Source organism: Spinacia oleracea, chromosome 3 (assembly GCF_020520425.1).
Source record: "Spinacia oleracea cultivar Varoflay chromosome 3, BTI_SOV_V1, whole genome shotgun sequence".
Taxonomy (NCBI): domain Eukaryota; kingdom Viridiplantae; phylum Streptophyta; class Magnoliopsida; order Caryophyllales; family Amaranthaceae; genus Spinacia; species Spinacia oleracea.
In genome coordinates, this window is record NC_079489.1 from 84,765,982 (window position 1) to 84,790,935 (window position 24,954).

The 24,954-nt window shown below is 39.2% G+C and overlaps 1 pseudogene; it reads right to left on the reverse strand.

Annotated features, from left to right (window-relative positions):
* Window positions 1–309: 309 nt before the first annotated feature.
* On the reverse strand, window positions 310–10,498 carry LOC110786327 (PRA1 family protein E-like; annotated as a pseudogene).
* Between the last annotated feature and the right edge of the window lie 14,456 nt (window positions 10,499–24,954).

Below are 24,954 nucleotides of genomic sequence, written 5' to 3' on the forward strand. Positions count from 1 at the left end.
TTTGTATGCTGTCGAATTTTCCTATATTTTTCGTAATTTTTTCGAATGTTTCTGGATTATTGGATAGATCGCAGAAAGCAGTTCTGAATTCGAAAATTGTCGAAATTTCGATTTTCATTGAAAACGATTTTCTAAGATCAACTCATGGGAACAGAATCGCAAAAAAAGGCCTCGAAGTAGGAAAATTTGTAAATATTAATCCAACCTTTAGCCGATTTTCTTTTATTAAGCCCACCTATGACATATTTTTTAATAATCCCACCTTTACTACCCAACAACTTTTATTGGGCCTAACAGGTCATAAACCTGTTATATCCGGTGGAATGTCTTACGTGGCATTTTACTATTATAATATTGACAAATTAATATTACGTGGCATTCTTTTGTCCTATGTGGCATTTTTTGTCTGTTTGAATTTTGACAAATTTTCAATCCTTCAAACCCAGACAACCCACCATCAGCAACATCCTCCTCATCTAAGAACAACTGAACAAGTCGTCAACGATTCGAAAATTGGCATGTAAGCCGATAGCAAAAACACCAACAATTAATGAAATCAACAAATTCAGCCCAACATGAGTGAAAACCAATGCTAAAATTGTAACAAGTGATAGACCAAGAAGAATAAACCGATCATCAATTGAACAGTCGAAGACGACGATTGGGTCATCCTTTGAAAGGTAGAGGAATAGCCAGAGGACGAAAACCGCTAAGTAGACGATCATGGATATAGGGTGCCATAGAAGGCTGAAGAAGAGGATGGTTAAGATGATTAGGGATTAATTGAAGCGGAAGTAGTTGAGGTTGCGGCGGAGGCGGGACATGGCGGGGGAGATAGGGAAGAGAGGGAAAGGAATTCCCTCCATGGACGATGGCGGTGGGAGATGGGTCCAGGTTTGGTTGGTGGTTCGTGTCATGAATGTGTCGATGGAGGAATGGGGCTTCAGTAATGGAGGAGAGAGGAAGTGCGGGAGAGATGAGAGGTGGGAGAGACTAAATGTTTTAGGGTTTTGTTTTAGGAAATTTTGGGTAGTTGGTGGTAAATGAATGACGTGGAAAATAAATTAGGAGGGAAATCAAGTTTAGGTTGTCAAGATTATAAACGTTGACTTTTTAGCCGGTAACAGGTCACTTAGGCTCAGTAAAAGTCGTTGGGTAATAAAGGTGGGATTATTAAAAAATATGGCATAGGTTGGCTTAATAAAAGAAAATCGGCTAAAGGTTGGATTAATATTTACAAATTTTCCCTCGAAGTATGAGTGTTTGGGCGTTTTTGTTAATTAACAAATTAAAATTAACAAATTCGGAAAGTTTTTCAATTAATTGGTCGTCCTAAACTACTCGGAATTTATTGAAACTTTGCCCTACTGTTCTTGGGTATGTTTTAAAATTATGGTAAAATTTTTGGCCACAAATGTTAAGTATAAACCCTAATTTCACTTTCCCCAAATTTGTAATTTTTAGATCGCTAATTGATTTTTTAAATAATTTAGATATGGAAATTTGGTTAATTGAGGAAGGGAATGTAATTTCACATAAAGTGGCAGATTTTAAAAATTATTGGATTAAAATTTTGATTAGATTCGTTAATTTTAATCGTCACTTAAACCAAATTGATAAAAATCTGAATTTTGAATGTTTAGAACGATTTAAAATTTTAGATTCGATTATCATAAATGTTTAAATTTATGTTGACATTGTTCGTTCATTAAATTTGAATATTGTTAGCCTAGATTTAATAAATTTTGCAAAATTGGATTGTTGTAAAAATTAATTAAATCGTAAACTTGTTATTTTTCGAAAATAAAAACGATTAATTTGTTAATTTTGTGAAGAATAACTAATGAAAATATGGTTCGTGAAAATGAATTTTTTTTTGGATTAGTTGGTTTGTATGGCACGAACCAAAGGCACGAACAAGGGGTGTGCGGTGCGTGTGGCTCGTCGTAGCCCATGCGCGCTGCCTCCCCGCAGCACAGGCGCAACAACGCGGGCAGCCAGCAAGCGAGCTGGCGTGCCGCGCGCGCTGGCCAAGAGAGCGAGCAAGGCAGGCAGGCCTTGGCTTGCGAGCTGCAAGCAAGCAAGGGCGTGGCTGCCTTACCTTGCACGCAACGACGAGCAGGAAGCACAACACGAGCACAGCAATGCCACGAGCATCGATGGCTGCGAGGGTGTGCGGTGCTTGCGAGGCATGGGCGATGAGCTCGTGGCCTCGTAGGCCACAACGCACATGGCAGTGTTGGGCTGGGTGCAAGCCTAGCCCGCATTGCACAATTTTGGCTAATTTTGTTCGTTGGGCTTTAAAATTTAATATTTGCATTAAAATGGCTAACGGGGATAATTAATTAATTATTTTATTTAACTTGGGCCGGGCCGTGAGTTTAATTAAATATTTAATATTAAATTATCCGAAATGAAATAATGGTTTGAGTAGGAGCCGCTTAATGAAATTAAAATGAAATAATTATTTTAATTATTTTCGTAGGGAGCTTTACTTAATTAAATTAAATTTTGATTAGAATAAATTCTAAGGATTAATAATTCGGAATTGATTAATCTTTTAGGACGTGTTTATGTGAACGTGATTTTTAAATAAATCACTTAAATACTTGCATAATTTAATTGGGCCATTCGTTTTAGGACACGAATGGATAAATGCATAGAATATATATATTTTATGTAATGCAGGTACTCAAAGTGACTAGTATGGCCAATCTAGGATAGTTAAATACGGTCTGCGAACCGTTTTATCTTTGAATGTAAAGTTTTAAATATGGTCTGCGTACAATTGAAATTTTGATGTAATTTTTTTAATTATTTCAAGTATTTCTAGTTTAGAACTTTAAGTTAGCATTGAATGAAGATTCAAGACGATTCCAAGCTAACAAGATGGTGAAGAAGATTCGATGCTTCAAGACAAGAGTTTTGGGCCATACTAGTTATCCAATTTTATTTATGCACTATATATTGTAAATGTATGAATATATTATGCATGAATGTTGTTTGTATGCTCGATTAGATTTAGTTCACTAAATAATCGAACCAACATAGAAACACCTAGGTCCAAAGTAATATAGAGTTTAAAAATTGCCTTCCAAATCAAGCACTTATAAAAATCTAGGGATCTAAGGTAGTAGGTTTCCGCCAAAGCGAGGTGCTATTTTAGTTGACTTAAATGATAAGGTATCTCAAAGGAACACATTGATTGTGGTTTTAACTCAAACAACAATGGCATATGTTGTGGCAATAGGATAAATTATGGTATTAATTTATTAACCAAGAGTAATTTGGAGATTACTAGCAATAGGTTTTGCTTACCTAGAATCTTAAAAGACTTAAGACATGCCAAAGCTGCTTAAGGATTTAGGACTTTTAGGGTCTTGGAATCGTTTAATTCATTTTGGACTATATTTTGCTTTTGCATGAATGAAATGTTTAATAGCTTTAATGATTGCATGTTAGAATTCATTCCAAAGTTATTAAGTTATGAATGGTTATTTATTGCAAATTCTTTTCAAATGTAGTAATCAAATGGCCGCAAACAAAACAACAATCAAATCATCGGAAATTCTGGATGTCGAGTTAAACTTGACTAACCTTCTTGAATGGGAAAGGAAACTTATCGAAGTTTTAAATGTTAAAGACATGCGCTATTTCATCGAACAACATTTTCCTAGATATTATGTGCGGGGTATGACTCCAGAAAGGTACAGAAATTGGGCACTTCACAAGTACCTTGTCTCGGAGTTTATCCTAAATTAAAGTCTATTCCCGAAAAATGGAGAGGGAGGTTCATTACCTTTGAGCCTCATGATCTTCTAAGTCAACTTAGGGATAGATGTCGTGTGAGGTATCAACCCAAGGGCCAAACTGGTGGCAACGGGGTTGATGAATTGGCTAATTCAATGAGCAATCGCAAACTTATTACCACACACAAGTCGTGCCTAGAGAACGAGCTTCTAGAGGCACAAAAGCACATTTACTCAACTAAATGGACAGAAACACACCAATTCGGTCTCATGTGAATATGATGACTGGATTATTTTTCACAATTGAGGGACTTGGCGGTTCCATCAGAGAGCCAATAGCTATTGCACTTGTGTTGAATTCTCTTCATAGGGATTATGAGGGGTTTAAGATGCAATATCTCTTTAACCAGAAAGAGAACACATTCAGTGAGCTTTAGTATTGCTCGAGAAATTCGAGAGAATCCTTAAGTTCAAGCAAGACCCTTTGAATGTGAAGTGCACTAAATTGAAGAAAGTGTGCAAGGGGAAGAAAAGTAAGGTTGCATCTTCATCCACTCCCGGAGGGCAACTGGCCCCTTCCAAGAGCAAGATGAGGAAGAACGCTTCTCCTTCAACATCGCAATGCTTCAATTGTAATGAAATTGGTCATTACAAACGAGATTTCCCCAAACTAAAGGAAGAGAAGAAGGACGGAAACGTCGCTTCTCCTTTAGGTATGTATGTTATACATTGTATTCTTGCTAATTCTACTTCTTGGGTATTACATACTGGTTGTGGCTCACACTTATGTTCCAATTCGCATGGACTAAGGAGAGGTAGAAAGCTTGATAAAGGCGAGATGGATCTACGCGTGGGAAATGGAGCACGGATTGCTGCATTAGTCGTAGGATCTTATTTTATTTCTTTGCCTAGTGGTTTTGTTTTGGAACTAGAAAACCGTTACTATGTTCCTAGTATCACCAGAAACATCATTTCCGTTTCAAGTTTGGATTTTATAGGTTTTAGTTTTCAATTTAAAGACAATAGTTGTTCTTTTTCTTTGAATGGAATGTTTTATGGTTCAACACAACAAGAAAATGGTCTATATGTGCTAGATACGAGCAAACACATTAATAACATAAATACCAAAAAGGCTAAAACTAGTGATTCCGATCTCACATATCTGTGGCATTGTCGATTATGCCATATAAACACAAAACGCATGGAAAGACTTCAAAGGAAGGGCATTCTAGAATCATTCGACTTAGAGAAGATTGATCAATACGAATCTTGTTTACTTGGAAAAATGACAAAGCAACCTTTCTCAAAGGTGGGAGAAAGAGCAAGAGAACTACTAGGGCTAATACATACGAACGTATGTGGGCCTATGAGTACAAAAGATAGAGGTGATTTCAGCTATTTCATAACGTTTGCGGACGATTTCAGTAGATATGGCTATATTTACTTAATGAAACACAAGTCTGAATCGTTTGAGAAATTCCAAGAATTTCAAAATGAAGTAGAGAATCAACATGGCAAGAAAATCAAAGCTCTAAGATAAGATCGAGGAGGTGAATATCTTAGCCACGAGTTTGATGACCATCTAAAAGAATGCGGTATTCTTTCTGAATTGACTGCTCCGGGGACACCTCAATGGAATGGAGTGTCGGAACGGAGAAACAGGACCTTACTCGATATGGTCAGGTCAATGATGGGTCAAGCCGAGCTTACTTTACAATTTTGGGGACATGCGTTGCAAACAACAGTACTCACACTGAATCGTGCTCCTTCAAATGCTGTTGAAAAAACTCAATACGAATGATGGACTTGGAAACTTCCAAAGTTGTCTTTTCTAAAGATTTGGGGTTGCAAAGCATATGTCAAGCGATTAATTTCGGACAAGCTCGAAACAAAATCTAGCAAATGTTTCTTCGTTGGGTATCCAAAAGAAACAAAGGGGTATTAATTCTACAACAAGTCAGAGAACAAAGTATTCGTTTCTCGTGACGGTGTCCTTTTGGACAGAAATCATATTTCCAAATTGACAAGTGGGAGAATAATAGACCTCGAAGAGATTCGAGACGAACAACGAACCAAGAACTCTTTAGAAGCAGTTCAAGGTGAAGAACCTCCAAGGCCTTCAGAAGAGCCAGTGGGAGTAGTTTTTCAAGACGTTGTTGCCCCTCGTAGGTCACATAGAACTAAGGTTCAGCCTGACAGACGGACAGGCGTCCTCTTGACTGAAAACTTAGATGTTCTCATATTACATAGTGATGACCTATGACCTACAAGCAAGCTATGATGAGCCCAAGCTCCACTAAATGGTTAGAGGCCATGAAATCTGAGATAGACTCCATGTCTGAAAATCAAGTTTGGGATTTGGTAGATTTGCCGGATGGGTTTACACCTATCGGATGCAAATGGGTCTTCAAATTGAAGAAATTAAAAGATGGAATTGTATACATATACAAGGCTAGATTGGTAGAAAAAGGTTATAGGCAAGTTCACGGTGTTGACTACGATGAAACTTTTTCTCCAGTCGCGGTGCTTAAGTCTATTAGGATAATCCTTGTGATTGCCGCATTTCATGAATATGAAATATGGCAAATGGATGTCAAAACTTCCTTCTTGAATGGTGTTCTTGAAGAGACTGTGTTTATGAAATAGCCGGAGGGTTTTTTCGATCAAAAGAATCAAGGAAAGGTATGCAAGCTTAAGAAATCTATTTATGGATTAAAGCAGGCATCAAGGAGCTGGAATAAACAATTTGATGAAGCAGTCAATAATTTTGGCTTCATCAAGAATCATGACGAATCTTGTGTGTACAAGAAAGTCGGTGGGAGTAAAATTGCATTCCTAGTCTTGTATGTAGATGACATACTACTTATTGGAAACGACATTCCTATGCTGGAGTCTATATAGACTTAGCTTGGAATGTGTTTCTCAATGAAGGACTTAGGAGAGGCACAATACATATTGGGCATCAAGATCTATAGGGATAGATCTAAGAGGATGATTTGAATAAGCCAGAGCACTTACATTGACAAAGTGCTAGCTAGGTTCAATATGATGGAAGCCAAGAGAGGCCATCTACCCATGACACATGACACATATCTAAGCAAGACTCAGTGTCCAAGACATCTGATGAGCATAGAAAGATGAATGGAATTCCATACGCTTCGGATATTAGATCCATCATGTATGCTATGATTTGTACAAGGTCGGATGTTTCGTTCGCACTCAGTGCAACAAGCAGGTACCAGTCAGAACCAGGTGAGGCGCATTGGACTGCTGCCAAGAATATCCTAAAGTACCTGAAAAGGACTAAGGATCAGTTTCTGGTCTATGGTGGTACAGATGAGTTGATTGTTAGAGGCTATACGGACGCAAGCTTTCAAACCGACAGAGATTCTTTTAGATCACAGTCTGGTTTTATGTTCTGCCTTAATGGCGGAGCAGTAAGCTGGAAAAGTGATAAGCAAAGCACTATTGCGGATTCTACGACTGAAGTTGAGTACATTGCTGCCTCAGAAGCAGCTAAGGAAGCTGTTTGGATTCAGAAGTTCATCGAAGAACTTGGGGTTGTCCCCTCCATTAAAGGACCAATGGCTTTGTATTGCGACAATAGCGGAGCCATTGCCTAGGAAAAGGAGCCTAGGAACCACCAGAAGTCCAAGCACGTACTGCGGCGATTTCACATACTTCGAGAAATCATTGAACGAAAAGAAATCGAGATTTGCAAGGTTGGAACTGACGACAAAGTCGCGGATCCATTGACTAAACCGTTGCCACAAGTGAAGCACAAGGCACATGTAGCAACCATGGGAATCAAGCATGTTGGAGAATGGCTTTGATTTTCTAAGTTTTTGTTTTAGAACATCTGTTAGATATGTGTTTTAAAAAATTGGTTTAACCATTTCATATTTATGAAATTTCTTATTTCATATTCATTTAATTTGGTTTAGTATTAAATGAAAATTCCAAGTGATTCAAAACATTCAAATGGGATGTCAAGATGGATTCTTCGACAAAGAAACACCCATAAGTGAACTTGAATATTGAAGTCACAAAGGATCCCTAATCCAGGTCATTGAAAGGTGGACGACCAGTGACTAATGAAGATTTGATTGCAAGTAGATTTGTAGTTCGGTTTCTTGAACTAGATTGACTGGATGTTAGAATATTTTGCATAGATACGTATTGGATCTTGTATCGGATTGACCATGAGAACACTTTAAGAGATTAGAGTCATGTCATAAGCAGTTCTCATTAATGGTGATTAGAACCATTCCTCAGAACATGAGTAATTATAATTTCTCGTTTGAGAATTAGTTCGCTCTAATGCTAACAAAACGTCGCACCGTAAAATGAGGCTATAAAAGCAGTTAGTGGGCGTTCTATGAATCAAAGTGATTATTCATAGATTGCAAGAATGGATTGTCCTCCTATCTTTAATAGGATATGGTGTTGTTGTGTTACACGGCCTCTCAGAGAGTTAGATACTGTGAAATGCATGGCCGTACTCAGAATGGTTAAGGCTTAACCTTCTGTAAAAGTTTAACAGTTGAACTCAGTAATCCGAGAAACACTTCTGGACCTAATAAGGATGACTTGGATCTTACCTTATGTTCTGCAAGTAACACTAAGCGACAAAGGAATGTGAATGCACACTTGTCTGAATGACAACCCTAACACTGAAGGAAATGTGTCCTTCACCCAAGGTGCATTAAGTCTAATACCAAGGTTCAAAATAATTACGAACAATTAATTCAGTGAGATCAAGTGATCGGAACAGCTAGCTGGAGCAATGCTTCCGATCAGTGAGTTCTAATCTATATTAGGCTCACGGCTTACTCTTGACTGAACCTATAAGGTCACACCAATGACATGTAATAGATCACCGGATTAAATGAATCGGAAATTCATTTAATAGATTTTCGGGAATTAGTTCGGAAAAACATAATGTACGTACGATATGACGTTGGATCGGAATCGTATATCGTATCGCGAATATTTGTAAGCTGGGCGAAACGAATAATCGTATCGTACGATGGTGATTCGTCGTGTACGATACGATAAATAATAGCCGTAAGGCATTCGTCGCGAATACGAGCCGCAACGGAGCTGCCGGCCCGTCGAGCCAAGCACGCATGCGCACAAGGCCCAACAAGCCGGCAAGCTTGCACGCAGCAAGCAGCCAGCCCGTGGCTCAACGTGTGCGCGCAGCGATGGGGCAGCAGCGCCGCGAGCAGAGCAAGCAAGGCCCACGGTTGCTGCTTGGCTGTTGTGTGGGCTTCAGCTGCTATGTGGCTTCGGTGAGTGTGGCCTTGTGTGGCCGGTTACACAATATAACCTTAGGGTTATATTCCACACTCCCTAGTTGTTTTTCCAATCAGAAAACCTAATTCTAATATTACGTAGCTTCAGTTTTGCTCTCTACACAAAACTGTTCTTCCCAAAAGCAAACACTCTTGAGTATTGTCTAAGCTACGATTATCAAGACGGATATGAACTGTCGATGAACCAAATAGAGGAACGACGATTGGAGTTCTTGGTTTGTGTTCGTGAATCATAAACTCGGGAAAACATGCTTCGAATGTAAGTTTGCTTAATCTGTGGGGATTGTTCCGCACATGTTATATGTATTTAACTGTACTCCCCTACAAACACTAGCGACTCCTTATCCAAAATAGAACACCTAACCCTAAACTTTACCTTTTACCGACAAATTTATCGACAACGGCATTTCGGGAAGATTTGGAATTAGGCACCGACGGTTGATAACCGAACCAACGAACCCTCCACCACAAACTTGGCTAATTCGTGATTGGCACCACCGGAAAAAGAAAATCAACGAGAATCAAAGAGCACTAAGAGCGCGGGGAAGTTTTCTTGTAGCATAACTTAGACCTTCTTCTCGACTTCATCGCCGACATTTACAAAAACAAGGGAGCTAATAACTGAAAATTGAATCAATTATCCCCACAAACTGGAATATGAGTGCTACCTCCCTACATCTTCTACTTCATTATGAACAAAACAAACCCCAAATCTGAAATTTGGGGCTAAAATAACACCTACGAGAAGCTGAACTAACACGGCAGGAGAAAGCTCGTCGGAGGCTGTGGATCTTACCACCAACTAACCGGCTATTGGTGGCGGTGGATTAGGGTTTTTCTAGGAGGTTTATTTTGAGAGAAAAGTTAGAGAGAGAAAATTTGATGTATTGATGGTTAAAGTTGTGTGTAAAAGACTCAACAAAAGAAAACGAGAGAATTTTACATAACATAAAAAGTTCTAAGTATATAATAAATTAATAATAATACGGGAAAATGCAATTTAGGAATTGATCGATCATATATTATTAAGTCTAACCTAAACAGAGTACAATTGGTAGATTTTTATCTCATATGTCTTGATACATAGTCTTTCAAAACAATATATGTGAATTTTCATAATGATAAAAAAGATGAGAGATTTATTCACTTTATAAGGTTAAGTGGAGTAATTTAATCACTTTATAATACATGTCTTGCATCCCCATCTAAAAGTCCTTAACTTCTGAAATCAATTTCAATAGCCGCAAACTTCTTGTGGGAGTCTTCTTCCTCCTCGAAAGGACTGCACCTTATCTCGTGGGAGTCTATTTGTAAACCCATTTGGGAAGGTGGGATGGGTGTTAGAAATTTGGAGCATATGAATCGAATCATGTTCTTGAAAATGTGTTGGAAACTCACCTCTTGCTCAACCAATTTAGCCTCCCGAATCATGATCTATAAATACATTATAAGGAGAGCAAATCCTACAAGTTTCAAGAATGGATATTTTATGTGGAAAGAGCTAAGGAAGGTATGGGATGTTTTTAAACGTACCTCAAAATGGATAATTGGAGATGGGGCTTTAATTTCTTTGTTGGATGACAATTGGGCAGGTTATAACTCTTTGAGATCACAAGTGGAGGGGCCTTTATCTCATGAAGATCTAAACCGTGAGGTAAAAGATTGCATCATTGATCATAACTGGAATTTCTCAAATCTGAATTTTACCTTTACAAACCAGTTAAGAAAACAAATTCTTGCTACTCACATTCCTCTTCTCCATAAAGAGGACAGACCAATCTCCAAGTTCGTTAAGAACAACAAATTTTTTCTTAAAAAAGCTTACTCAGATCTCTTCCCCTCTACGTTGGTGCCCGACCCTAACATAGCCTGCATTTGGCTTGCTAAAACTTTGCTGAAAATAAAATTCTTCTTTTGGTTATGTTGGAAAAACCGAATCCCATAAAATTTCACCCTTTCAAAAAGAGGTATACCGTTATCTAAATCTTGTCCCTTTTGCTCTACATGTCCGGAAACAGCCATCCATATCCTCTTAGAATATGTGAGAGCAAAAGATGTGTGGCACAAAATTCAATAGAGACCAAACATTGTTTTCACCACTGCCTAAAATTGGTTATTTGAGAATCTACTGCACCCTGCTGTATTTAACCTTTTACCTTGGCAAACCATGTTCCCCTTTGTGATATGGTATGTTTGGAAACGAAGAAATGCATGGGTTTTTGATAGAAAGAACATGATTGTGGAAGATTGCTTGAAACAAAGCTCCTTCGCGGCTTGGGAATGGAACTCAAACCAACCATGCCAAGTGCCTAGCCCCAATCTAGCTTCTTGATATGTGCGTTTTATATAGTGTTTCACCCCCGTCCCTTAGTACTTTTTATGTGTCAAACGTGCTCTTAGGAGCCGTTTCTAGTACTAATGTGTGTTATTGAGTGTGCCTTGAGTTTCAGGTTTGATTACGAGAAATTGGTCTTTTTAGACCCGTTTCATGTTGATCTAGGCCACTATATGAGCCCGAGGAAGTTCGGGACCTCCATCGTCGACTTTCGGGAGCCTTGGATGCTTATGGTTGAGCCCCGAGAGTTAGACTTAGTGATATGGGCGAGTTATATTGTAACACCCCGACCTCTAATTCAATTATTAAAGCATAATTAGCAGCGGAATTAACCTAATTCGGTCGGGACATTACCATCCGTAACTTCCTTTTGGAAATTACAAGGCAAACATCAATCATAAGCTGTTAATTACTCCAAAAATATATAATAATCCTTTATAATACCCAAAGTAAAAGTACATAACTTACTAAAAGTCTTTAATTAAGCTATTAAAACTTTAAACATAAACTAGGTGAATATATTAAAGTGAAATTCCTCGCCACTACTCGTGTCCATCGTCCCCATTAGTACCTAAAACAGAAAACAAAAACGGCGAGCCGAAGACTCAGTAACGAACTATTCTAGCAACGTAAATTCATTTCAATTCATTTTATTTAATAACACAGGGAGAAAAGAATATAGTAAAACATTTTATAAAGTCCTTTATTTAATTCATTCATAACTTTAGGGTGCACATGCTAGCCGTGGCAAGTATGACATGGTGGAACGTCTTCCACGATGGACCGTTGTCCATAAAACATGGGGCCTTGGCCCGAAAACATGAGAGCCTTGGCTCAATGGGCGGATGCCCCATGGGTACATGCATGACCGAGAATAGTAACTTGTGAACATATACCGCCAAACGGACTAGGTCTTTCACTTTCATTTATCATGTTTCGTTTAATTTTACATTTTAGCCTTTTTATTTCAGTTGAAGTAACATATTTCCTTTGGATCATACGATCAAACATCCTTTCTTTTCATGGTTTCTTATAAACAGCATTTTATAAGAAATTCAATCAATCATAATATCATTTTATAAGAAATTCAATCAATCATGAAATAAGGAATAATTCCATCAAATCATATTATAATAAATTATTCAATCAAAACATAATTCATTTCCCGCAATTCAATAAAATATGTCAAAGCATTCAGTGAAGGAAATAATGCCCTTGGTCCAAGTATGCATTCTATGATAAGTCTAATAAATGCGGTTCAGTATTAATTAACAAGTTAATAATTCAGTGAGATCAAGTGAGCTGAATGCCTAGCTAGAGGCCGCTTCAGTTCAAGTGGAATTAATGATATTAATCCACAGCTTACTCTTGACTGAACCCGTAGGGTCACACAAATAGTACGTAAACGGATCAAGTATTTAATGGCATTAAATACTCTATCTATGGATATTCGGAATCGACGGATCTTGGTTTCAGTGGGAGCTGAGATCGTCACAGGCAAGAAATGAATACTCCGGAAACGATGATATTACCGGAAACGGAAATATGGATCGTATCGGAAATATAAATATTATCCAAGTCGTAGATGTTGCCAGAAACGGAAACATGGTACGTATCGGAAAATATTATCGGAAATGGAAATATTACCAGAATCGGAAATATTGCCGGAAACGGAAATATTGTCAGAATCGGAAATATTACCGGAATCGGAAAATAATTCCGGAAACGGAAATATTAAATATTTGTTCGAAACGGAAATTAATTCCGCAATCAGAAATGTTAAATATTGTTCGTATCGGAAATGAATTCCGGAATCGGAAATTTAATCGGAAGCGTATCGTACGAATAAGCATCGGACGAGGCCTGCGGACGAGGGCCCAGCACGAAGCCAGGCCATCGCCTAGCAAGCCAAGCGCGCCACACAAACAGCCACGCCAGGCCCAGCGCAAGGCCAGGCCCAGCAGGCCGTGGCAGCGCGCACAGCGCGCGCAGCGCGCGCGGGTGCTTGCGTGGGCTTGTGGCTCGCGCAGGCCTCGCTGCGTGGGCTGCTGCTCGCACGCACGCATGGGCGGCCCATCGAGGCTGCCGTGTGTGTGTGCGTAAGTGTTTGTGTTCGTGCACGTTTCCTAAAACGTGCAGAGTTCGGTTAATGATTAAATTCCTAATTCTATTTGATAAATTAATTAAATTAGAGTTCTTGTAGGATTCTAGGTTTAATTAATTTGTATCTGAATAGGATTCCAATTCCCTTTCCATAACCCTATAAATATGTGGCCTGGGTTCACAATTTATAACGAGTTTCAAAGTATTCAAAGTGAGTTTTTGAGAGAAAAATTCAGCCACACATCTTGCTCAAAAGTGCCGAAAATTCTAGTACCTTAAGGGCGATTCTAGTTGGTCAATCTTAAGGCGGATCCGGACGTGCTGTGGACTATCTACGGAGGGACGACACTTGGAGTCCTAAAGACTTGTTCTTGTTCGGTTCGGGCGCAGCTAGGGAGGGCACGCAACAAAGAGTATGCATCTAAATTATGCTATATGATTATGTGTAAATAATATGTATTCCTGGGTTAATGGTTGTTTCCGCATGATTTATGTAATATCATATGTATCATAACCTAACAGTGGTATCAGAGCCCCTTATTATTTTCATAATCTAAATTGCATAAACATGGTTAAATATTATAAATTTGCAAGAATTAAAAGGGGTGATTAATTTTCGTAATTGTTAATTAATTGCAAATTGCGTTTATTTAATTATACGTACGCAGTTTTTCGGCAGTTTCTTCGTTACTCATCCAAATCGAGTGATTTTTGTGTCAATTCCGCATGTAAAAGGCATTCTAAAATTTTGAACCCAGAATTCTCAAATTCGAAGCCTAACTATGACTTTTCGAAGGTTTTAGTTTTTCGAATGCAAAATTTCGTAAATTTAAGATGTTAAATTAAATATTTGCGATTCTTGTTGATAAATCTTGAATTTTTGATTGACCTACTGCATATGTTTAACAAGTTTGAATGCCTAGTCTTGTTAATTATGCAATCTAATTTGTAATTATGATTAATTTGTTGAAAATTAGAATAATTTAGAATTAATTTGATTTTCATAATTAATTGTAATTTAATTAGAAACCTATGATTAAAAACCACCATAAAAATTGTAAATTTATGATAAATTTTAAATTTTTATGACCTAGACTTGAATCCATAACAATCGGAAATCAATTGGATAATAAATTTTCGATTTTTCGCCCTAAAATTATGAAATTAATAATATTTATTAATTTGTCATTAATTTTATAAATTTTAAATTTTTTATGCGATTCGTTCATATAACTTGCACGCACAAAGCAATGGACGCTTCGTGTTACCCTTAAGGGGTGTTGTATAATGCGGGCATGCGACGACGAGCAAGGGAGCTCGTCGCCCGTGCGGCACGATTGCAATGAGCAAGGGCGTAGTGCACGAGCACAAGGCAGCAGCCCTGCCTTGTGTCGTGGGCCACGAGCAATGGACGAATGGGCATGGGCGAAGGGCGAGCCAAGGCAGTCGCGTGTGGGCAGCAAGCGAGCTGCGCCACAACGCGCACTGCCTCGCGCAAAAGCGCGCAGCCTCGCGCGCAGCGAGCGCAAGCTCGCGTGCCACGAGCGCTGCGCCCAGCGTTGCTCGCGCGCACAGCGAGCGATGTCGCGCGCACAGCGAGCGATGTCGCGCGCCCAGCGAGCGATGTCGCGCGCCCAGCAAGCGATGTCGCGCGCCCAGCGAGCGATGGCTCGCACGCACAGCGAGCGATGTCGCGCGCCCAGCGAGCGATGTCGCGCGCCCAGCGAGCGATGTCGCGCGCCCAGCGAGCGATGTCGCGCGCCCAGCGAGCGATGTCGCGCGCCCAGCGAGCGATGTCGCGCGCCCAGCGAGCGATGTCGCGCGCCCAACGAGCGATGGCTCGCGCGCACTGCAAGCGATGGCTCGCGTGCGACGAGCGCTGGCGCGCGCGCAGCAAGCACCACAGCGTGCGATGGCTTGCGATGGAGATGCAGCAGCTATGCGACGAGCGCATGGGCTGCGCGCATATGGCCAGCAATGGCTGTATGCGTGCGGCCCATGGGCGTGCAATGCGTAGGGTGTTTGCGTTACGATTAGATCGTTTTGAATGTTTAATTTGAAAATTTCAGTTCACGTAATTTTAATTAATTTTAAAATTAATAATTTAAATTATTTTCTTGGACTTTAATTTTGAATATTGTAATTATAATAAATGTTATTTATTCTAATTATTTTACTAAAATTAAAATAATGAATTAATTTAAATAACGACTGAAATTAAATTAAACTTTTTGGATTCAATTATAAATTTATATGAGCTTTAAATTTTAATTAAATTTGTATGTTTCCGGTTAGACTAGAAATACATTTTTATGTTTAAAATTAGTAAAGCATATGAATTTATTGGTTTAAGTGGGAGCGTATTTTAGTCATAAACTCTTGATTAGGTCTACAAATCCTTAAGGTTAAAACAACTTGATTAGAATTAATAAGGACTGAATAATTGGTAGATTATTGGTGCCCTTGATTAATTGCTGCAAATATTTACGTGATGCATAATGTGTTTTACTAACCAGCTAAGTGGGCCATTCATGATAATGAATGGGTGAATGGTATATATTGTATATGTACTGTTTTGCAGGTTATGAAGTGACTAGTATGGCCCAAATAGGATAGAAAATATGGTCTGCGTACCATTAATTTGAATGTAATTGGTCTAAAGTACCAAAGTTATTTTTCAATTCAAATATGGTCTGCGTACCATCAAATAGTTGTAATTAGTTATAGCTTATCCTATTTGAAGAAAATGGTGCCTCCCACGGAGATTTTCAAGACGGACTTTGAAGTTAAAGCTTCAACATGAAGTCGGGCCATACTAGATCACAAATATCTTATGCATGTTTTAAGTTATTTATTGCTTTTAAATATGTCTTTAAAATGCATGAGATCAAAAGCTTGATTATGTTGCATGATTAAGGATTTTAGTTCACTTAAAATCTAACCAACATAGTAAGAGCCTTAAGTTCCAAACTTAAAAATTGAGTTAAAAGGTGCCATGCCAAAATATACACTTGCTTGGATATCCTTTACATCAATCTAGTAATAGTTTTCGCTCAGCGAGGTGTTACTTATTGGTCCTAAAGGGGCAAGGTACACAAATAATTGTGAGTACATGTTAGTTTTGGTGAAACTCAACGATATAAGTAAGGAGTCCTTTTATGTCGTGGCAAATTCGATAGGTTTACCTAATAAGTTCTTAGACGTACCTATCAACCAAGAATAGTTTCTAGACTATTAGCAAAAGGCTTTTGCTTACTTAAGATGTTCTAGGATTAAGTCGACAAACTGTGCTTAGTTCTTCAATGATTTTAGGATCTTGGAATCATTTTTTTCACACCTGCCGGAACACATAATTTGAATAAAATGCTTAATAAACATTGAATTATGCATGTATGCTAGAATTTAAGTTTATTAAGAGAAACTGTGAATGGTTATTTATTTGTTTATTCTTTTCAATTGTAGTTTTTAATATGGCAAACAACAATTCATTCAACATTCGATCAATTCTCGAAAAGGAGAAGTTGAACGGGAAAAACTTCCTTGACTGGCAAAGGAACTTGCAAATAGTTCTTATGCAGGAAGAAAAGGAGTATGTCCTAGATGAGGCGATGCCCGAAGCTGCAGGCGACGGGGTCACTCAGGCAGCCCTCAATCGTTGGATTGATGCCAACAAGGATGTGAAATGTCTAATGCTCACCACCATGAGTGCGGATCTGCAGAAAACGTTCATCAACTCAGATGCTTTCACAATCATCAGTGAGTTGAAGAACATGTTCCAAGATCTGGCTCGAGTCGAAAGATTCGAGACTCATAGGCAAATTCTTGAGACCAAACTTAAGAAAGGCGAGCCCGTAAGTCCACATGTTCTCAAAATGATTGGACTCATTGAGAATATGAGTCGGCTGGATCAGCAATTTTCTCAGGAAATGGCTATAGACACCATCCTCCATTCTCTTCATAGCGGGTATGATCAGTTCAAACTGAACTACAGTATGAATAGTCTGGACAAAACGCTCACTGAGCTTCACGGTATGCTGAAGACCGCTGAAAAGAAGCTCAAAAGTGATAAGCAGGATGTGCTTATGGTGCGTGGGGGCAAGTTCAAGAAATCTGGAAAGAAGAGGAATGCTAAGAAAGGTGGCAACAAGGCCAGCCTAACTAGGCAAACTGGCGCCAAATCTGCAAAGAGGAAGGTCAGTCAACCCACTTCTGAATCCGAATGCTTCTAATGCAAGAAGAAGGGGCATTGGAAGAGAGATTGCTTGAAGCTAAAGGAAGATCAGAAGAACGGAACAGTCGTTCCATCTTCAGGTATTTTCGTTATAGACTGTATACTTGCTAATTCAACTTCTTGGGTATTAGATACAGGTTGTGGCTCACACTTATGTTCCAATCCACAGGGACTAAGAAGAAGTAGAAAGTTAAGCAAGGGTGAAGTCGACCTACGAGTGGGAAATGGAGCACGGATTGCTGCATTAGCTGTAGGGACTTACTATTTGTCGTTGCCCTCCGGGCTAGTTTTGGAACTGGAAGAGTGTTTCCATGTTCAAAGTCTTACTAAAAACATCATTTCAGTTTCTTGCTTAGATGCTAAGGGATTTTCTTTTTTAATAAAAGACAATAGTTGTTCGTTTTATTTTAAAGAGATGTTTTATGGATCTGCTAGATTAGTCAATGGACTTTATTTATTAGATCACGACAAACAAGTATATAACATAAATACCAAAAAGGCCAAAAAGAATGATTCAGATCTCACCTATCTGTGGCATTGTCGATTAGGCCATATAAACTTGAAACGCTTAGAAAGACTTCAAAAGGAAGGAATTCTAGAACCATTTGACTTAGAGGATTATGGTAAATGCGAATCATGTTTACTTGGCAAAATGACAAAGCAACCTTTCTCTAAAGTTGGAGAAAGAGCAAATGAACTATTGGGTTTAATCCATACAGATGTATATGGACCAATTAGTACAAATGCTAGAGGTGGTTTCAGCTACTTTATCACTTTCACTGATGACTTTAGTAGGTATGGTTATGTCTACCTAATGAAGCATAAGTCTGAATCCTTTGACAAATTCAAGGAATTTCAGAGTGAAGTAGAGAATCAATTAGGCAAGAAGATTAAGGCACTGCGGTCTGATAGAGGCGGTGAATATCTGAGGTATGAATTTGATGACCATCTGAAAGAATGTGGAATTCTATCAGAGTTGACTCCTCCTGGAACACCACAATGGAACGGTGTGTCGGAACGGAGGAACAGAACCTTGCTAGACATGGTCAGGTCAATGATGGGTCAGGCCGAACTTCCATTAGAATTTTGGGGACATGCACTAAATACAGCTGCACTCACTATAAATAGAGCTCCGTCTAAAGCTGTCGAAAAGACTCCATACGAATTATGGTTTGGAAAGCCTCCAAATGTGTCTTTTCTTAAGATTTGGGGATGTGAAGTATACGTCAAACGATTAATTTCAGACAAACTTCATCCAAAATCTGACAAATGTATCCTTGTGGGCTATCCAAAGGAAACAAAGGGGTGTTACTTCTACAATACATCTGAGAACAAAGTGTTTGTTGCTCGAGATGGTGTCTTTTTGGAGAAAGATCATATTTCCAAAATGACAAGTGGGAGAAAAATAGACCTCGAAGAAATTCGAGTCGAACAACAAACTCTAGAGACTGCTCAAGATGACATTCAGGATGAAACTCAGAGATCTTTAGAAGAATCTGGTGAGAATCATGGTCAATCTAGAAATGTTACCCCGCGTAGATCGCAAAGATATAGATCTCAACCGGAAAGGTACTTAGGTATTTTGACGAACGAGAGCTATGACGTTCTATTACTTGAAAGTGATGAACCTGCGACTTACAAACAAGCTATGACGAGCCCTAGCTCCAAGCAATGGCAAGAAGCCATGCAATCTGAATTAGACTCCATGTCTGAAAACCAAGTATGGGATTTGGTCGATTTGCCAGATGGCTATCAAGCCATTGGAAGCAAATGGGTTTTCAAACTGAAAAAGGACAAGGATGGGAAACTTGAAGTTTTCAAAGCTAGATTGGTTGCAAAAGGTTACAGGCAAGTCCACGGTGTGGATTACGATGAAACCTTTTCACCAGTTGCAATGCTAAAGTCTATTCGAATAATGTTAGCAATCGCTGCATATTACGATTACGAAATATGGCAGATGGATGTCAAAACTGCTTTCTTAAACGGCGTTTTAACAGAAACTGTGTTTATGACACAGCCTGAAGGTTTTGAGGATCCAAAGAATGCTAAAAAGGTATGCAAGCTAAAGAAATCAATCTACGGATTGAAGCAGGCATCCAGGAGCTGGAATATACGTTTTGATGAAGCAGTCAGTGACTTTGGTTTCATCAAGAACGCAGACGAATCTTGTGTATACAAGAAGGTCAGTGGGAGCAAAATTACTTTCCTAGTATTATATGTCGACGACATATTGCTTATCGGAAATGACATTCCTATGTTGAACTCTGTCAAGATTTGGCTTGGGAAATGTTTTTCGATGAAGGATCTAGGAGAAGCACAGTACATATTGGGCATCAAGATTTACAGAGATAGATCTAAAAAGATGATTGGACTTAGTCAAAGCACTTATATCAATAAGGTGCTTGATAGGTTCAAGATGGCGGACTCCAAGCGAGGCTACCTACCCATGTCTCATGGAATGACTCTAAGCAAGACTCAGTGCCCAAAAACACTTGATGAGCGTAGACGAATGAATGGGATTCCATATGCATCATTAATTGGTTCAATAATGTATGCTATGATATGTACACGCCCGGATGTTGCGTACGCACTCAGTGCTACGAGCAGATACCAGTCAGACCCAGGAGGGGCGCATTGGATTGCTGCCAAGAACATTCTGAAGTACCTGAAAAGGCACAAAGATGACTTCCTGGTCTATGGTGGAGATGATGAATTAATTGTTAAAGGCTATACGGACGCAAGTTTCCAAACCGACAAAGATGATTTCAGATCACAGTCTGGGTTTGTCTTCTGCCTCAACGGAGGAGCAGTAAGCTGGAAAAGTGCTAAGCAAAGCACCATTGCGGATTCTACAACTGAAGCGGAGTACATTGCTGCACATGAAGCAGCAAAGGAAGCTATATGGCTAAGGAAGTTCATAGGTGAACTTGGTGTAGTCCCCTCCATTAAAGGACCAATAGCCCTGTATTGTGACAATAACGGAGCTATTGCACATGCAAAAGAGCCTAGACACCACCAGAGAGTCAAGCATGTACTTCGTAGATTTCACCTTCTACGAGAGTTCGTTGAAAGAAAAGAAGTCGAGATAAGCAAAATTGGAACTGATGACAACATATAAGATCCATTAACTAAACCTCTGCCGCAGGCGAAGCACAACTCGCACACTGCAGCTATGGGAATCAAGCATATTGGAGAATGGCTTTGATGTCTCTGTTTAATGTTTTAAAGTTTTAGAGTTTAAATCTTTGTAAAACATTTTTGGTTAATCATTCACAATAAATGAAAAGAATTCATTTTTCCATTTAATTTGTGGTTTATTAAATGATGAGTCCCTTCAATTTGACGATATATTCAAGATAGACTGTCAGGACCAGTCCTGTGACTAAGAAATGTCTATCAAGTGAAATTGAATGTCAAAGGTTGAAAATGGTCCCTAGTCGGAGTTTTCTATAAAATTGGACGCATAGAAAACGTTAGACGATTAGAATGCAAGATGACTAGTAGTTCTGTTTCTTGAACTATGTGGACATGGCAATGTCATAATCATTTGCATAGATACTTACTTTGGGAAGACTAGTATCGGACAAGACCTATGAAACTTTACTGTAAGAGATGAAAATCTGTCATAAGTAAATTTCATTAAATTATTAGACACTAAATCCTCAATACCTGAGTGATTTGAGATTACTTGTTTGAGAACTGGTTGCTTTGACGTTGACCAACCGTCGCACCGTAAAAGGAGGCTATAAAGGCAACGCTCAGGTAATCACCTATCAAACGAAGTCTAATCTCAAGATCGCAAGATTGGGATTGTCCTCCCATAAATCGGGATGAGATGCTTAAAAGTTGTACAAGGCCACTCGGAGAGCTAGAAACTGTGAAATGCATGGCCGTGCTCGGATGAATCATAGGCTATGATTATCTGTTTATTTGATCAGTTGAACTCTGAAACCGAGGAACACCTCTGGACATAATAAGGATGACAACTCTTACCTTATGTTCAAGAGCAAGCATCGAGCGACAAAGGAATTAGGAAATGCACACTTATCCTTAAGGACAAGTGGGAGACTGAAGGAAATAATGCCCTTGGTCCAAGTATGCATTCTATGATAAGTCTAATAAATGCGGTTCAGTATTAAGTAACAAGTTAATAATTCAGTGAGATCAAGTGAGCTGAATGCCTAGCTAGAGGCCGCTTCAGTTCAAGTGGAATTAATGATATTAATCCACAGCTTACTCTTGACTGAACCCGTAGGGACACACAAATAGTACGTAAACGGATCAAGTATTTAATGGCATTAAATACTCTATCTATGGATATTCGGAATCGACGGATCTTGGTTTCAGTGGGAGCTGAGATCGTCACAGGCAAGAAATGAATACTCCGGAAACGATGATATTACCGGAAACGGAAATATGGATCGTATCGGAAATATAAATATTATCCAAGTCATAGATGTTGCCGGAAACGGAAACATGGTACGTATCGGAAAATATTATCGGAAATGGAAATATTACCAGAATCGGAAATATTGCCGGAAACGGAAATATTGTCAGAATCGGAAATATTACCGGAATCGGAAAATAATTCCGGAAACGGAAATATTAAATATTTGTTCGAAACGGAAATTAATTCCGGAATCAGAAATGTTAAATATTGTTCGTATCGGAAATGAATTCCGGAATCGGAAATTTAATCGGAAGCGTATCGTACGAATAAGCATCGGACGAGGCCTGCCGGACGAGGGCCCAGCACGAAGCCAGGCCATCGCCTAGCAAGCCAAGCGCGCCACACAAACAGCCACGCCAGGCCCAGCGCAAGGCCAGGCCCAGCAGGCCGTGGCAGCGCGCACAGCGCGCGCGGGTGCTTGCGTGGGCTTGTGGCTCGCGCAGGCCTCGCTGCGTGGGCTGCTGCTCGCACGCACGCATGGGCGGCCCATCGAGGCTGCCGTGTGTGTGTGCGTAAGTGTTTGTGTTCGTGCACGTTTCCTAAAACGTGCAGAGTTCGGTTAATGATTAAATTCCTAATTCTATTTGATAAATTAATTAAATTAGAGTTCTTGTAGGATTCTAGATTTAATTAATTTGTATCTGAATAGGATTCCAATTCCCTTTCCATAACCCTATAAATATGTGGCCTGGGTTCACAATTTATAACGAGTTTCAAAGTATTCAAAGTGAGTTTTTGAGAGAAAAATTCAGCCACACATCTTGCTCAAAAGTGCCGAAAATTCTAGTACCTTAAGGGCGATTCTAGTTGGTCAATCTTAAGGCGGATCCGGACGTGCTGTGGACTATCTACGGAGGGACGACACTTGGAGTCCTAAAGACTTGTTCTTGTTCGGTTCGGGCGCAGCTAGGGAGGGCACGCAACAAAGAGTATGCATCTAAATTATGCTATATGATTATGTGTAAATAATATGTATTCCTGGGTTAATGGTTGTTTCCGCATGATTTATGTAATATCATATGTATCATAACCTAACATTCAGATCATAAGTTCAATCATATTGTCATGATTTCATAAACACATTTAGAAGGGAATTGCGGGTACTAGCAATAGCCGTTACCTAACTCCGCGATTCGCTAGGGATTTGCCTGGGTTCGTTCGTCCTGAGCTCCGAGTCCAATTTCTTTAAAAATAGTAAATAATTGAATTAGTACTAAAATCGATAAATAATTATAAAATCAATATTTTATAAATCATAAATTTTATAAGTAATGGATTTATAAATAACGAATTTTAATAAAAATATAATTTCGAAATTTAAAGAAATATTATTATTGTTACTCGGATTTTTAATCAAAATACATACAAATTTTTAAATCAATTTTTATGAAAGTATTGTTTAAATTTCATTTTGGATAAATAACACTAGAATCTTATTCTCATAAAATCGATAATAAAACCTGAAAAATAATAAACAATTTTATTAGTAAATATACATTTTACAAAAATTATTAAATCCTAAGAATTGATAAATTAGATTCTGAAAATTATAAATCATGCTTAACTCACCCAACAAGCCCAAATTTGTAAAATGGCCCAATTTAAAATTTGGTTTGAGGGAGGATAAGAATCAGGTTTCAAAAGGAAACTGATTCCTCTTGTTTTTCGAATGAGGGCACGAAGGGAGCAAGAAGGGAGGAAGAGAGGAAGAGGGCGTGGAGGCTGGGCTGGGTTGGGCTTCGCCGGGGATTTCGACGGCGATGGTGCCGGTGGTTGAACGGCGGCGGAGCAGTTAAGGGGAGATGGTGAGTGGCGCGAAGAAGGGGAAGAAACAGGGGAGGTTGGTGGGTTTTTCGATCGGGATTTTGGGAAGGGGAAGGGTGGTTCGCTGGAGTTTTAGGGGCGGAGGTTGGTTGGAGAGATGATGAGGGTGGCTGGAGGTGGTGGTGTTTGTGGGAGGTGGTGCGACGAGAGAAAGAGAGAACGAGACAGGGGAGGCGAGAAGAGATGAGGGAGCAGGGGAAGGAGGGTGTGCGTGCGGTGGTGCTGTAGGGCGGCAGTGGTCTGGGTGGTTGGGGATGTCGCGACTGGTGGTAGGTGATGGTGGTGAGGGTGGGCGGTGGTGTGTGGCGTGGGTGGTGCAGCGTGGCAGAGAGGGGAAGGGAGACAGGGGAACGGGGCAGGGGAGGTGAGACACAGTGGAGTGGTGGTGCTCGGTGGTGAGTGTGGTTAGGTGGTGTTGGGTGATGGTGAGAATGGTGGTGGACGGTGGTGGCTGCGGTGGTGGCAGACGGTGATTGATGGTGGTGGGTTTGAATCACAGAAAATTGAGATTGAAATTGAAATTGTGCTTGGTTTGTTGTTGAAATTCCATCCAAAAATTCTGATTTTGTATATGAGAAGTGTGATGAACAAGGAAATGTCCTTGGGGTCCAAGTATCTGCACTTGGACTGAATTATGGGAAGGAAGGAAGTTTTTTACTTCCTGGTTTGAGCGTGGGGAGCAAGGAAATAAAGCAGAAAAATGAATTTTCCCCCTTTTTTTTTCTTTTTTTCTTTTTTTTTTAAAATAAAAATATCATAATATTAGGCAAAATTCAGAATTGTTTGTAATTTTTCAGAAATTGCTAAAAATAGAAATGTTTAAAAATAATTTCTTATAAAAAAAATTATCGTTAACGAAAAATAAATAAATTTTCGTTTATAAATTTATCGTTTTAAAATAAATCGTAAAAACGATTAAAATAACGAAATTCGATTATTCGTAA